At 49.9% G+C, this 11,654-nt stretch overlaps 1 protein-coding gene across 3 annotated transcripts in view; it reads right to left on the reverse strand.

Moving 5' to 3' along the window:
* PIK3R5 (phosphoinositide-3-kinase regulatory subunit 5) overlaps nucleotides 1–8,048 on the reverse strand; it is a 74,204-nt gene extending 66,156 nt beyond the window's left edge. For 2 of the 3 annotated variants that reach the window (XM_018064644.1, XM_018064642.1), the window contains exon 1: nucleotides 7,925–8,048. The gene's annotated coding sequence lies outside the window, so the exon portion shown is untranslated. Of the gene's footprint in view, nucleotides 1–7,261; nucleotides 7,294–7,924 lie in introns of those variants that run through there. The other variant, XM_018064643.1, reaches the window with a different exon arrangement.

An 11,654-nucleotide genomic window follows, 5' to 3' on the forward strand; every position in this document is an offset into this window, starting at 1 on the left:
GGCCACTGAATTTCTTAAATTCAAATTATGTTATCAGAACAACCAACTTTCCTACAGCCAGTAAGACACAGTCACCAAGATTTGGAGAGTTAGAGATACTTAGAAATGAAATGATGTGTCTCTATTCTCACAGCTTTTGTTTCTACATTTGGCACGTGTTTTCCTTGAATGGTTCTCCCAGTGGGGAACTCACTACCACAAGTCTGCCCATTCCATTGTTATTCTGCTCTGAACTTCTCTAAGATCTTCCCTGTGGTGAGCTGAGATCTATTTCCTCACAATTCCCTTCATGGGTCCCTTTCCTCCTAGGAGAACGACCTCTACAGGGCAGGTCTTCACCTTTTCCAAAGAATTATGCTTAGTCCCGAAGTAGTGTTAGTCGCTCAGTTGTGTCCAACTCTTTGTGACCCCACGGACTGCAGCCTGCCAGGCTCTTCTGTCCATGGGATTTTTCAGGCAAGAATATGGGTTGCCATTTCCTTCTCCAGAGGTTCTTCCTGACTCAGGGATTGATCCCATGTCTCCTGCATGGATATGACCTTTATGTCCTCTTCATATAGAAAAACAATTCTTCTGTAAACATGCGGTATTGTGTCATCACTACTTTGGTTACCTTTCTCTGAGATGGTTTATCAGCATCCCCACTAAACACAGCACCTGGCCTTGCACTGCTCTCCAGATGGATGGAAGCATCTAAGAGTGGAAATGAGCCTTCCCTTAGCTGAAGGGCAGGAAAAGGAGAGACTCATGGGAATCAGTGGAGAACTGTTGAAGGCTCAAGAATCAAAGATGACTCTGAGGTTCCAGCTTGGGAGCACTGAGGTGCTAGGTGTGTACCTGGGAGGACTAAGGAAGAGAGAAGAGGAGAGGAAGGCTTGGGAAATGGGAAACCAAGAATCCAGTAGTGGGAGACCTAAGACCAAGCTGTTCTTCCAACTTCCAAGACACAGATCATGCCCTGTGCTGCCAGCTGTCCCCAGAGTGCGGGAGAAGATTCTCATGCTCACTCACTCAGTTCTGTCCAACTCTGAGGCCCTGTGGACTGTAGCCCGCCAGGCTCCTCTGTCCATGGGATTATCCAGGCAAGAATACTGGAGTGGGCTGCCATTTCCTCCTCCAGGGGATCTTCCCAACCCAGGGATTGAACCCTCATCTGCCTTGACAAGCGGGTTCTTTACCACCGAGCCACCAGGGAAGCCCCAGGAAGAGATGAAATGCCTCCAAAATCACTTTGCATAACCAGCACATCAAAACATGACAACAGCAGTACAGAAGAGGAGAATATGGGCCGACCTTATCTGTGAGCACGGATGCAAGAATTCTCAAAGGTATCGCAGCAAATCAAACCTAGCACTGTTCTGAAAGAACAAAACTCCTTGACTAAGCAGACTTTACTCCAGAAGGGCAAGCAGGGCTGAACAGAAGGAAGTTAATGATATAACACATCACGCAAACCTACCTCAAGGTGAAAGAATACAAGGCTTTCCTAGTGGATGCTTCCAGTTGTAACTGACAAACCTAACTTCCATCCGTGCTTTAACAAATCCTTAGAAATGAGCAATTGAAGAAAACTTCCTTCACACGTGGCACTTGACTTCAAGGCATCAGCTCTAAAGAACTACAACCACATCAGAGAAATAAAGGCCCACACTCACGCCAGTCCCTGAGAACAAGGGAGGCTGTGAGAATATTTGCAGCAAAAACACCAGCAATGGCTGCCTCTCTGCTTCCTGGATCGTTTCTATTCATGAGAATAGCCACCAACACGCACCTTCTTTGGTCTCATTTCTAGCCTTAAGTCTAGCTCCTTGGCTGGGGGTAGGGGAACCAGAGCAGAGGGCTTCTTTTAAGGACACCACTAGCCAAAGTAAGGGCTTCCCTGGTGGCTCAGCAGTAAAGAACCTACCTGCCAATGCAAGGGACATGGATTCGATCCCTGCGTTGGAAAGATCTAGTCTAGTTATTCTTGCCTAGGAAATCCCACGGACAAAGGAGGCTGACGGGCTACAGTCCATGGGGTCACAGAGTTGGACATGACTTAGTGACTAAACAACAACTAGCTAAAGTAATGTTCTTCAATCATTTTGGAAATAGATTGAATTCAAGACTCGATAATAAACCCAGGAAGCGTGCGCATGGCTTGTGAGTGGTCCCCATGCCGAGCCCTGAGATCTCCCAGGGAGAGATCCATCACTGTGACAACAGCTGACTCCTGCATGGAGCCAAAGAAATCAGTGTATAGAAAGTTCTGTTTTCCAGATCAGAGGTTACTCACCTGCGTTCCCTGGTGGACAGCAGAGGTCTGAGAAGACCCAGAGGTTTTCTGTAAAACTTTGAAAGAGCATGCGTGTGCGTGCACATGTGTGCCTTTTGTGGGGAGATGGAGGGGATGATCTATGGCTTTATCAGCTTCTCAAAGAGGCCCATTATCGAGACTGAGTTCGAAAGTCTCCCATAAGAGCAGCAGGTGTAGATGTAATCTCACCCAGAAAATGCACTGAGGAGGAGGGTGGCCTCAGCCAGGCTGCATGGAAGTGGCTGTGGGGAGATTTGCCTGATGAGAGTTAAAACCACCAAGTCACTCAGGAACAAACCCTCAGACCCAAAAGCCAGAGGTACGTCCACAGAGACCTTGGGGTCCTGGGAAGAAAACTTGGAAGGAAGAAGGATGTGGGTGCTGAGAGGATGACTTCTTGGGAAATACACAAAATCTGGGTTGTAAGGACAGCAACTCCGAGAGGGACGGAAGGAAAGGTGGCACGGTGGTTTTCTGTGGATGGAGGCTCTTTTCGCTCTGGATGGCCAATGTGAGAGCAAATGCAAGGGACTCCTGCAAGGAGCCGCTCAGCAGCAAAGGAACATACTTGGTGATGATCAGTGCAAAGGAAAAAGGAGGCGCCCCCTAATAGTGTTTATGACCTTCCTGTGACCTCGGAGGAGGGGGAGAGGCAAGGAGGGGGGAGGTGGGGCACAGGGGATGGGTCTCTGGTTTATGCCAGAGTTACCTCATTGGTTTTTGCAGGCAAGGAGGTCCCCACACCCCATAGAAATACTGAAAGGAATTCCTGAGAGGGTGCACCCAGAGAGGGCTTAGCACACGTCTGCTCAGTGTTGGGGATCATTTTTATTACTACTGGTATTTTCTTCTATTTTGTATCTCTCAATTCTCAACTCGAATGTGACTTCTTCAGGGAAGCCTCTCCTTAATCCTCAAACTATATGGGGTTCCCTTTCCATACTCGCCCGGGACCTCATCATTCTCATGATGGAACTCACACGATAGGTATCTAGTGTCCTGCCCACTAGACTAAATTCCACCAGGGGAGGGGGACTTCCCTGGTGGTCCAGTGGTTAAGAATCTGCCTTCCCATGTAGGGGATGTAGGTTTTATCCCTGGTTAAGGAGCTAAGATCCCATATTCCACAGGGTAACTAAGCCCAAGTGCCGCAACCAGAGAAAAGCCTGCAATGAAGACACAATGCAGCCAAAATGAAAAATTTCCAGGAATGTCATCTGTCTCCCTCACGGTCCTCAGAGCCCCAGCACATACCTGGCACACGGAAGGTGCTCCGTGCAGAGGTGCTGAGCCAAGGAATGGACTGTTGGAGATGAGGAACGTGCTGTAGAAAGCATCTGTGCATGCTTCTAGGGAGATGGGGAAACTGACACTTTTGATGTAGGTGGACTCAACCCAGGGTCACAGGGCTGGGAATAGGGGAATCAGGCAGAAACATAGCCCCCCGACTCCACAGGAGGCAGAAGCTGCCTTCAGCTGTCACACCCCAGCCCTGCCCCCTGCAAGGAAACCACACAGACTCATTTGCCTAGGTCAACAACAACAGCAGCAAGACTCTTGAGGACATGAAAATGAAAAGCACACCACTCCTTCCGGACCCCACCCTCTGCCCCCCACAACACCCTGTGCTCAGCAGCCCCCTTGGCAGCCCCCACTATTGCTGTTTGTGGATTTCTAAGGAATCCTGGGGAGTTTGATGGTAACAGCTGAACAGCTGTGCTGAGCATCAGAAGGCCCTGGTGAGCCAGCCACCATGTCACTGGTCAGACTCTGCAGGACAGAGGGGCCAGTGCTCCGGGAGGACACAGAAGGCATGGGGAGGACGGAAGGATGGCGTGGCCAGTGCTGTGGAGTGAGAAGAGGCTTAGGGAAGACTTCAAAGATGATGAGGTTGGAGCTGGGCATCCAAGGATGAATTCATGGTCTGCCAGGTAGGCAGTGGACAGGAAGGACAATGTGGCGGGAAGGAGCAGCACGTGCAAAGGTACTGAGGTCTGCCCAAGCTTCAGGAGATGAAGAAGGCAGGGTGCCCTAAGCTGGGTGGCGGAGGCCTTGCTGGGCATGCTAAAGGGTACCTTCCCCAGAGGGCCAGGGCAGCTCAGGAGGATTTACAGCTGGAAAGTGACCTGTTCAGCTGTGTTGTCTTATATCCCCATGCCAACATGAGAGAAGCTGGATTGGGAGTTGGGGAAAGCTGCAGGCAGGCGTCTCCCACTAAGGACAAACCCTAAAGCTCAAAGCCATGCACCCCAAGTGCTAGATGTGGTAGACTCAAGAAGGACCCAATGTCTGCTTGGTGCCACTGGCCATCCACTTCTTCCCATTCATCGGCCCTATCCTCCAATCTCATGCACTTTGCTACAGCTATACCTCACTTATCAGGAAGCCACTTGGCTGTTAACCCAGCCATCCAGAACCTTCCAGTCACTAGCCTGGAAGCAAACAGAAAAGACCTGTAGACGGCCACATTCAGGCTCCCAAAGTCACCCCACAAGCCATGCCCTCCACACCCACAGGCACAGGCAGAATACCCACCTTGGGCTGGGTCAACTCTGGTCATCCACCCAGCCCTGGCGCTTCCTAGCAGTATCATCCTGGTCCTTAGTTTCTTCCTGCATGAAATGTGGATAATAGTTGTAGCAACCTCAGTATGGCAGTGAAGATGAAAAGGAAATGGAGAAATACTTAGCCCACTGCCAAGGACCATGAAATGATAGCTAAAGGGGGAAAGGACAATAAAAAAGATGACAAAAATTTTGTCCTGAGCAGATCCAAGGTATGCACAAAATGACAGGTAGAACCGTTTACTATTTTCAAGAAATTATTAAATCACACACCATGTGCTAGATTTATAAAGGTAAGCAACACATTTTATAAGGATTTCTTTTAAAAACTGGATACCATGAGAAGTTCTGGTGTTTAAAAGGTAGAGCTGGTGGAAAAAGTGATACGTGTAATTTCACTGATGAGAATGATGTAGTTCTGTGCGTACCCCTGTACATCAAAAGCACCCCCCATATTTGTAAAATACACATCATATTTAACAGAATCGAAAAAGATGCCATCAATTGTAAGATGTACCATTATTTTGGGCTTCCTTAGTCACTCAGTGGTAAAGAATCCTCCTGACACGCAGGAGATACGGGTTTGATCCCTGGGTCATGAAGATCCCCTGGACAAGGAAATGACAACCCACTCCAATATTCTTGCCTGGGAAAATCCTATGGACAGAGGAGCCCGGTGGGCTACAAGAGGTGGACAATGACTTCGCGACTACACCACCATTATTTTGTGTGCCAGTAAGAAAGAAAGAAATATTGCTGCCTATTATAATGATAAGGTGCCATGGATGGTAAGATGATTTCAGAGTTGCGAAAATGTGTACACCTTCACATCAACGGAATACTCTAATAAGTAATATATGTTTGCTGTGCTGTCTCAGCTTGCCTCTGGGCAGAAGTCAGACAGTCTTTCCTTTGTCCACCCCCCACCCCATCTATGCCAGAACCTCAAACCTCTTCCTTGAGCTGATGACAATCACTCCATCTTGCCCCTCTAGATACTTCCTCGCTTAAAAAGCTGATCCAGGCTTTCAGTCCACCCACGGCTGAGGCAAACAAGTCTTCTAGTTCACAGAGGTGCCACAGAAATCTGGCCAGCTCAGTCCTTTGGGGGTGAGGCTCTCTGAACAAAGACCAAGTCAGCGCTCTTTGAGTGTTCCTCTGAACCCAAGCTGGAGCCTCTAATGCTAGGCTGCCCAGGCAAAGGCGACTGCCTCTCCTTTTTCCGCATCTCTGCTGGAAGGCTGGTGATCAATGACTAACCTGGGGCCATGGAGCAGCCTCCAACAGCCAGCCTCCTCCTCCACATTATGACCCCTGCAATAACCCCAAACACACTGGTCACCCGGTTAGCTTCCACTTGATTCTACTTGAAAGAAAAAAAAGGGGGGGCTTATTCTGGGGAGAGACAGGCAAAGAGACAGAGGTCTTTCTCTGTCCACTACAGCTTGTAAAGAGAAGACAGTTCGTTATCCCTCACCTAAGAGATTGGCAAGGGTCTTAAAACCCTGATGAGGGGCCTTCCCTGGTGGTCCAGAGGTTAAGAATTCCCTTTCTCAATGCAGGGGATGTTCATTCAATCCCCGGTCAGGGAACTAAGATCCCACAGGTCCCCAGGCAACGGAGCTGTCCCACAACTAGAGAACAGGAGTCCACGCAGCAACAAAGAGCCCTCGAAAACAAAATTTAAAAACAACAAACAAAAAAACCATGAGGCTTGGCACACAAAGACTCTGCGCTGTCCCCAGAATAACCATCCTGGCTAGTTATTCTCCAAGAAGCAGGGGAGGGTCTTCTGAGCAGGAAGAGAGAGTAGACCATTCAAAACTGTCTTCCTGGAGCCACACCGCAGTGTCCCCACTGAGGAAGCAGGTAAGCCCGAGACACCCACTCCCTTGTTCTGCAAACACCCAGGGCAGCTCCCTGTGCAGGCGCCCTGCTCACACTTTTCTCATTTGATTTGCTCCCTGAGGTTGCATGTTAGGGCCCATTTTGCAGATGGGAAAGCATGCTGGGAGAGGACAGTGTGATGCTCATGAGGCTCAGGGTCACACAGCTGGGTACAGCTGGAACCCCGGTCTCCTTTCCACAGCATCCAGGGTTCCCAAGAAATGGCATCACTTAACAGATCTTAGACAAATTTTAGAAAAATACAGATTCCAGACCCCACCCTTGGAAAGCTGTACTATACGGGGTGCCTGGAGAAAGTGTGTTTTAACAAGTTCTGGGAACCAGTGCCCTTCTGGGCAGTCCCGGGCCAGGAGGAGGGAAGGTGTGGAGGAGAAGGCAGAGTGACCACTGCAGGGATGGAAAGATGGACCCAGACGCACATAGACCTGGCCCAGTTCCGGCCCTCATTTCGCCCAAACCCACTCCTCCTGTCTGCAAGAGGCTTGTAACTTACTTGATACCACATCCTGCTGCTTTCATCTCGCCTTCCTTTTCCTTCTGAATAATCTCCTTCCTCCTACTGACCTAAAGAACTTTATTTACCCGAGGCCTGGGATGGGCCAGCGCGCACGCGCACGCGCACACCCATCCACACGCGCACACAGAGTCACGCAGGGATACCGAGGGGTGTAAACACGGATAAGCTGACAACGCCAAGAGTGAGCTTCTGGAGAAAAGCAGACACTGTCTGGGGGCCCACGCTCGCTGGACGTCCTGGTGGCTAAGGACCCCGCAAGGCTCCCAGAGAAAGAGAGTGCTCCCAGACGGGAGAGCAAACTCCTTGACCCGAAGACACTGGGCAGCCTCGAAAGAGGCAGTAGGAGGCTGCGGTCACAGTCGGACCGCACAGACGCCTCCAGCAGTGGCCACTTAGGTAAGGCTGGACAGTCGCCGGCATACCCTTCTGTCTGTGAGATTACTGGGCACGCGTATGTGCGGGTCGTGTCCCCGGCAGTGGGCCCTATTCTCAGAGGCAGAAGACGGCAGGATCTGTCCAGCGCCCTGGCTGCAGCCTCTGCTCTCAGGGCGCACCTGTCTCCAAGTGTCCGCGGGCAGCTCTGGCTCTGCCTCAAGCCCCTACGCGTGCACTCCGCGTCCCCGCGCCCCGGCCACACACCTGCAGTCCCCGCTGGGCGCCGAGTCCCTCTCCAGAGGCGACTCCCTGCGACTCCGGGTACCGTCGCGACCACCGCGCCGGAGCTGGGGACCCGCGCGGCGAGTCCCAGCATCGATGGGGCTCAGCTCAGACGGCGGACTGGGGGCGGGGCCATGCCGGGGCGGGGCGGGGCAGACAGCCCAGCTGGACTCTCGCGCCACCTGGTGGCCGGGCGGCGTCGGCCTGGCGCCAGCCTGACCCCAAGCATCTTCGGATTCCCGAGCCCGTCGCGTGTATGAGGACGCCCAGATCTGAGCTCTTCTGCCATCGGAAGGAACAGGTCCTGGCTGTGGGCTGGCCAAGGCCGGAGGGACGCCAGTGCCGGCGTCCCTCCCCCTACACCGCCCCCAGGAATAAGGTGAGGCTGGACCAGGGGGAGCGGAAGCGCGGCTTGGCAGGGCTGGATGGGTGGGCGGAGCGGGCGAGGGGCCTGGGGTGGGGGCTTCGGGGAAGGAGGAGAAAGGGGAAGCTCCGACGAGTTGCTTCCTTCTCGCTCTGCGCCCCAGCGCCCCACTTCCTCCTCCTACTTCTATTTTCTACGGGTGCTCTTAACCTTTAAAATGCCTGCACCCCTGCTGTGCACACGGGCCCCGCGACCCTCGCCCTTCGTCCTTGGGCAGAAATCTTTCCAGAAATACCAGCCCATCCAGACTTTCGGCCCGGCTGCCCCAGCCTCTGGTCTGACTTCCTCACCTTCCATCAACAGTGGCTGTGACTGCAGCCATTTCTCCTGAAGGCGGGGAGGGGTCGTCTCCAGGGTCCAGGCCCTCTTCTGGCGCCCTCCCCCGCCCGTTCTCCCCACAGGCCACGCGGGCAGATGTGTTTTTTTACCCGGAGCTGGAAGAACTCTTAGGGATCCCGGAAATCACTGCTCTTCCCCATGCCTCCGTTTCCTCGTTACAAATTAGGAATGAGAAGGTTGGCTGCTGTGTTGTGCTAGCAGCTCTGGCCAGGAAAGAATAGCAGTTTATTTCAGAGGTCACAAAGGGCGAGGCTGGAATTTCCATTTTCACTCTTGAATGGGACTTGTGTCACAATATCTGTTAGAGGCATTCGAAATCGGCCGCAAGATCAGCCGTTAGTGTTGTCAGAAGCCACAGCCCTACCTGAGGCTTTGAGAGATGGGACTGCCAATGATTTTTCTTCTCCTGACTCACTCAATACCAAGAAAAAGCAACTTCCCCAAAAACACAGAAACAGAAAGTACTCGTGAATGAGCACAGAGAACTGGTCCCAGCCTCTGTGAGAGATGGGAAGGCTCTCAGAACCATCGGGCACTTCTACTCTTGCATGGACCACCCAGAGCACCACCACCCCCCCACCGTTTTACAAACAAGGAACCAGAGCCACAAAGTCTGTGAGAAGACATCCTGGAGGTTTTTCATCTTGAGAAGGGTGAACAAGGACTCTGGTCTCCCCAGTCCTTACTTTTTCCACCACAAAATTAAAAAAAAAAAAAGAAGGGGGAAGAGGGAGGCAACCCAGAGGTGGCGAAGTTGGGAGGAAGGGGTGGAAGGGCTCTGGAAGTGGGAAGTTAGTAGCAAGAATGACACAGCATGAGCGGGGTTGACATGGTGGATCCTGAGAGCGCTTTGAAAGGTACAGGAGAAGTTATGGGATCCTTGACTTTTTCCATATCCTTGATGTCCCTGAAACTGGAGGTGGAGGAAAGCTGAAACGGAATTGCCCACTAGGGTTCACTATCAGGGAGCCGGGCATCTCATGAAGCCCACTTGGTCCCATCCCACGTCAGGGGGACTTCTATAGTGGTCCAGTGGTTAAGACTCCTCACACCCAATACAGGGTGCCTGGGTTGGATCCCTGGTCAGGGAACTATATCCTGCATTCCACAGCTAAGAATTCTCTTGTCACAGCTAAGACCGGGAACAGTCAAATAAATTGAAAAAAGAAGTGGATCCAGCTTGCCTGTTAACCATCCCCACTCTCCCCCTCAGCTCTGACTGTGTCTGTCCATCCCAAGAGGGCAGAACAACCAGGAGATCTGATCAGCACTTGACAGCTATTGGCCAGGACTTCGAACTACAGCCACGCAGGACTAGAGCAGGGTCAAGAGCTAAACAGCTCAGATTCAAGGACAAAACTAGCGAGATGGTGTTGGTTTGCTAGGTAGAGTATGACATTTCATGATAGCATTGTGGGTGCTCTGTGCCTCCTGAAATAAGCCCAATGGACATGTCAGACCCAACCCCCTCCTTTTTCTTTCCCCTGCACATCTTCTTCATATTCTTCTTACTAGTTTCTTAGCTGATGTCATCTCACATTGTATCTTTTCAACAGGCACAGTTTGTGTATTGAGCATTATAGGAATAGTCTTCACTTCCCCTGAGAATTCTGTGTGCTTCCATTTCTCCTGAAGCTCATATTCCTCTTGGTCTCTTTTGTTTTTTTTTTTTTTTTTGCATTTGCTAGGGACATGATTACACACTTTCACCTAATTCCATTATAAGAAAAATAACTACACAAATATAAAGTCTGGCAACTGATCCTCAACCTTGATGTCTGGGAACAATATGGTATGGAGACAACAGGATGTGAAAAAGATGTAAATGAGGAATCCTCTACAGTAGCCCCCTCACCCAGGAGGCAACTTTAGCTCACTGTCACCCTGTGAGAATATAGGACTCACAAGGTCAGATTTTATCATTTGTAAAGAGAAACCAAAAATTGGAGCTCTTAGTCCAAAATCTCCTGATTTTTAAACGCTGGAAAATAATTCAATACAGTATTTTACCCCCCCACCAACCCCCTGCAAGCCAAACCAGACGTGACCTGCCAACTTTCAGTTTGTGACATCTGTTCTATATTATTCAGGTGGGAGCTGCACCATGAGACCTCAGTTATTCCTGTTAATGTGAGCTAATTTGTTCCCACTGACTCAAGAGATACAGTTTACGCAAGGGGCTGGGGGAGGGGGTGTGAATGTTAAGAGTTTATTAATATTGTTCATCATATGAATAGGACACAGGAGAAAAACCACATAATTATCCTAATAAGATGAACCCTGATGAAAACTCTTTAGTGACTGGGAATAAAAAGACTTTGTCAAGATGATAAATGTATTTATTTCAATGCAACAGACAATGTGATACCTCAGTGATGACCTGGAATGGATAATATAATCCTTGATAACAAAGACAACGCTATGAAAACAAGGAGCAAAATAAGGATGTCACACTGTGAAGAGTGTGAAATTCAAGGAAAAACAATGAGAAGAAAAATAATGAGATGTGAATTTGGGAAGGAAGAGACAGGCTTATTATTTGCAAAAGATATGACTGTCTAGCTAAGAACACATGTCTAATGGATTGGGGAATATTTAGAACTTATGTGCAAGCATAGTAAAGTAGCTGGACACAAAAATAAACATATGACTTTCAATAGTTTTCTATACAGAGCAGTGACGAAATAGAAAAGAGAGTTCATTCCTCCTAGCAACAAAAAAAGCCTAAGAAAAGGAAATTCAAGGGACCCAGAATAGCTAAAACTACCGTGAAAAAGAAGAACAAAGTTGGAGGATTCAAGCTCCCTGATTTCAAAACTTCCCACAGAGCTATAGATAGATTTATAGATCAATGGAATAAAGTTGAGAATCAAGCAATAAACTCTCATTTACAATCAGTTGATTCTTGTTAATATAGTGATGAGTATCCCTGCCTGTTACACAGGAGAC

This window comes from Capra hircus, chromosome 19 (genome assembly GCF_001704415.2).
Source record: "Capra hircus breed San Clemente chromosome 19, ASM170441v1, whole genome shotgun sequence".
NCBI lineage: Eukaryota > Metazoa > Chordata > Mammalia > Artiodactyla > Bovidae > Capra > Capra hircus.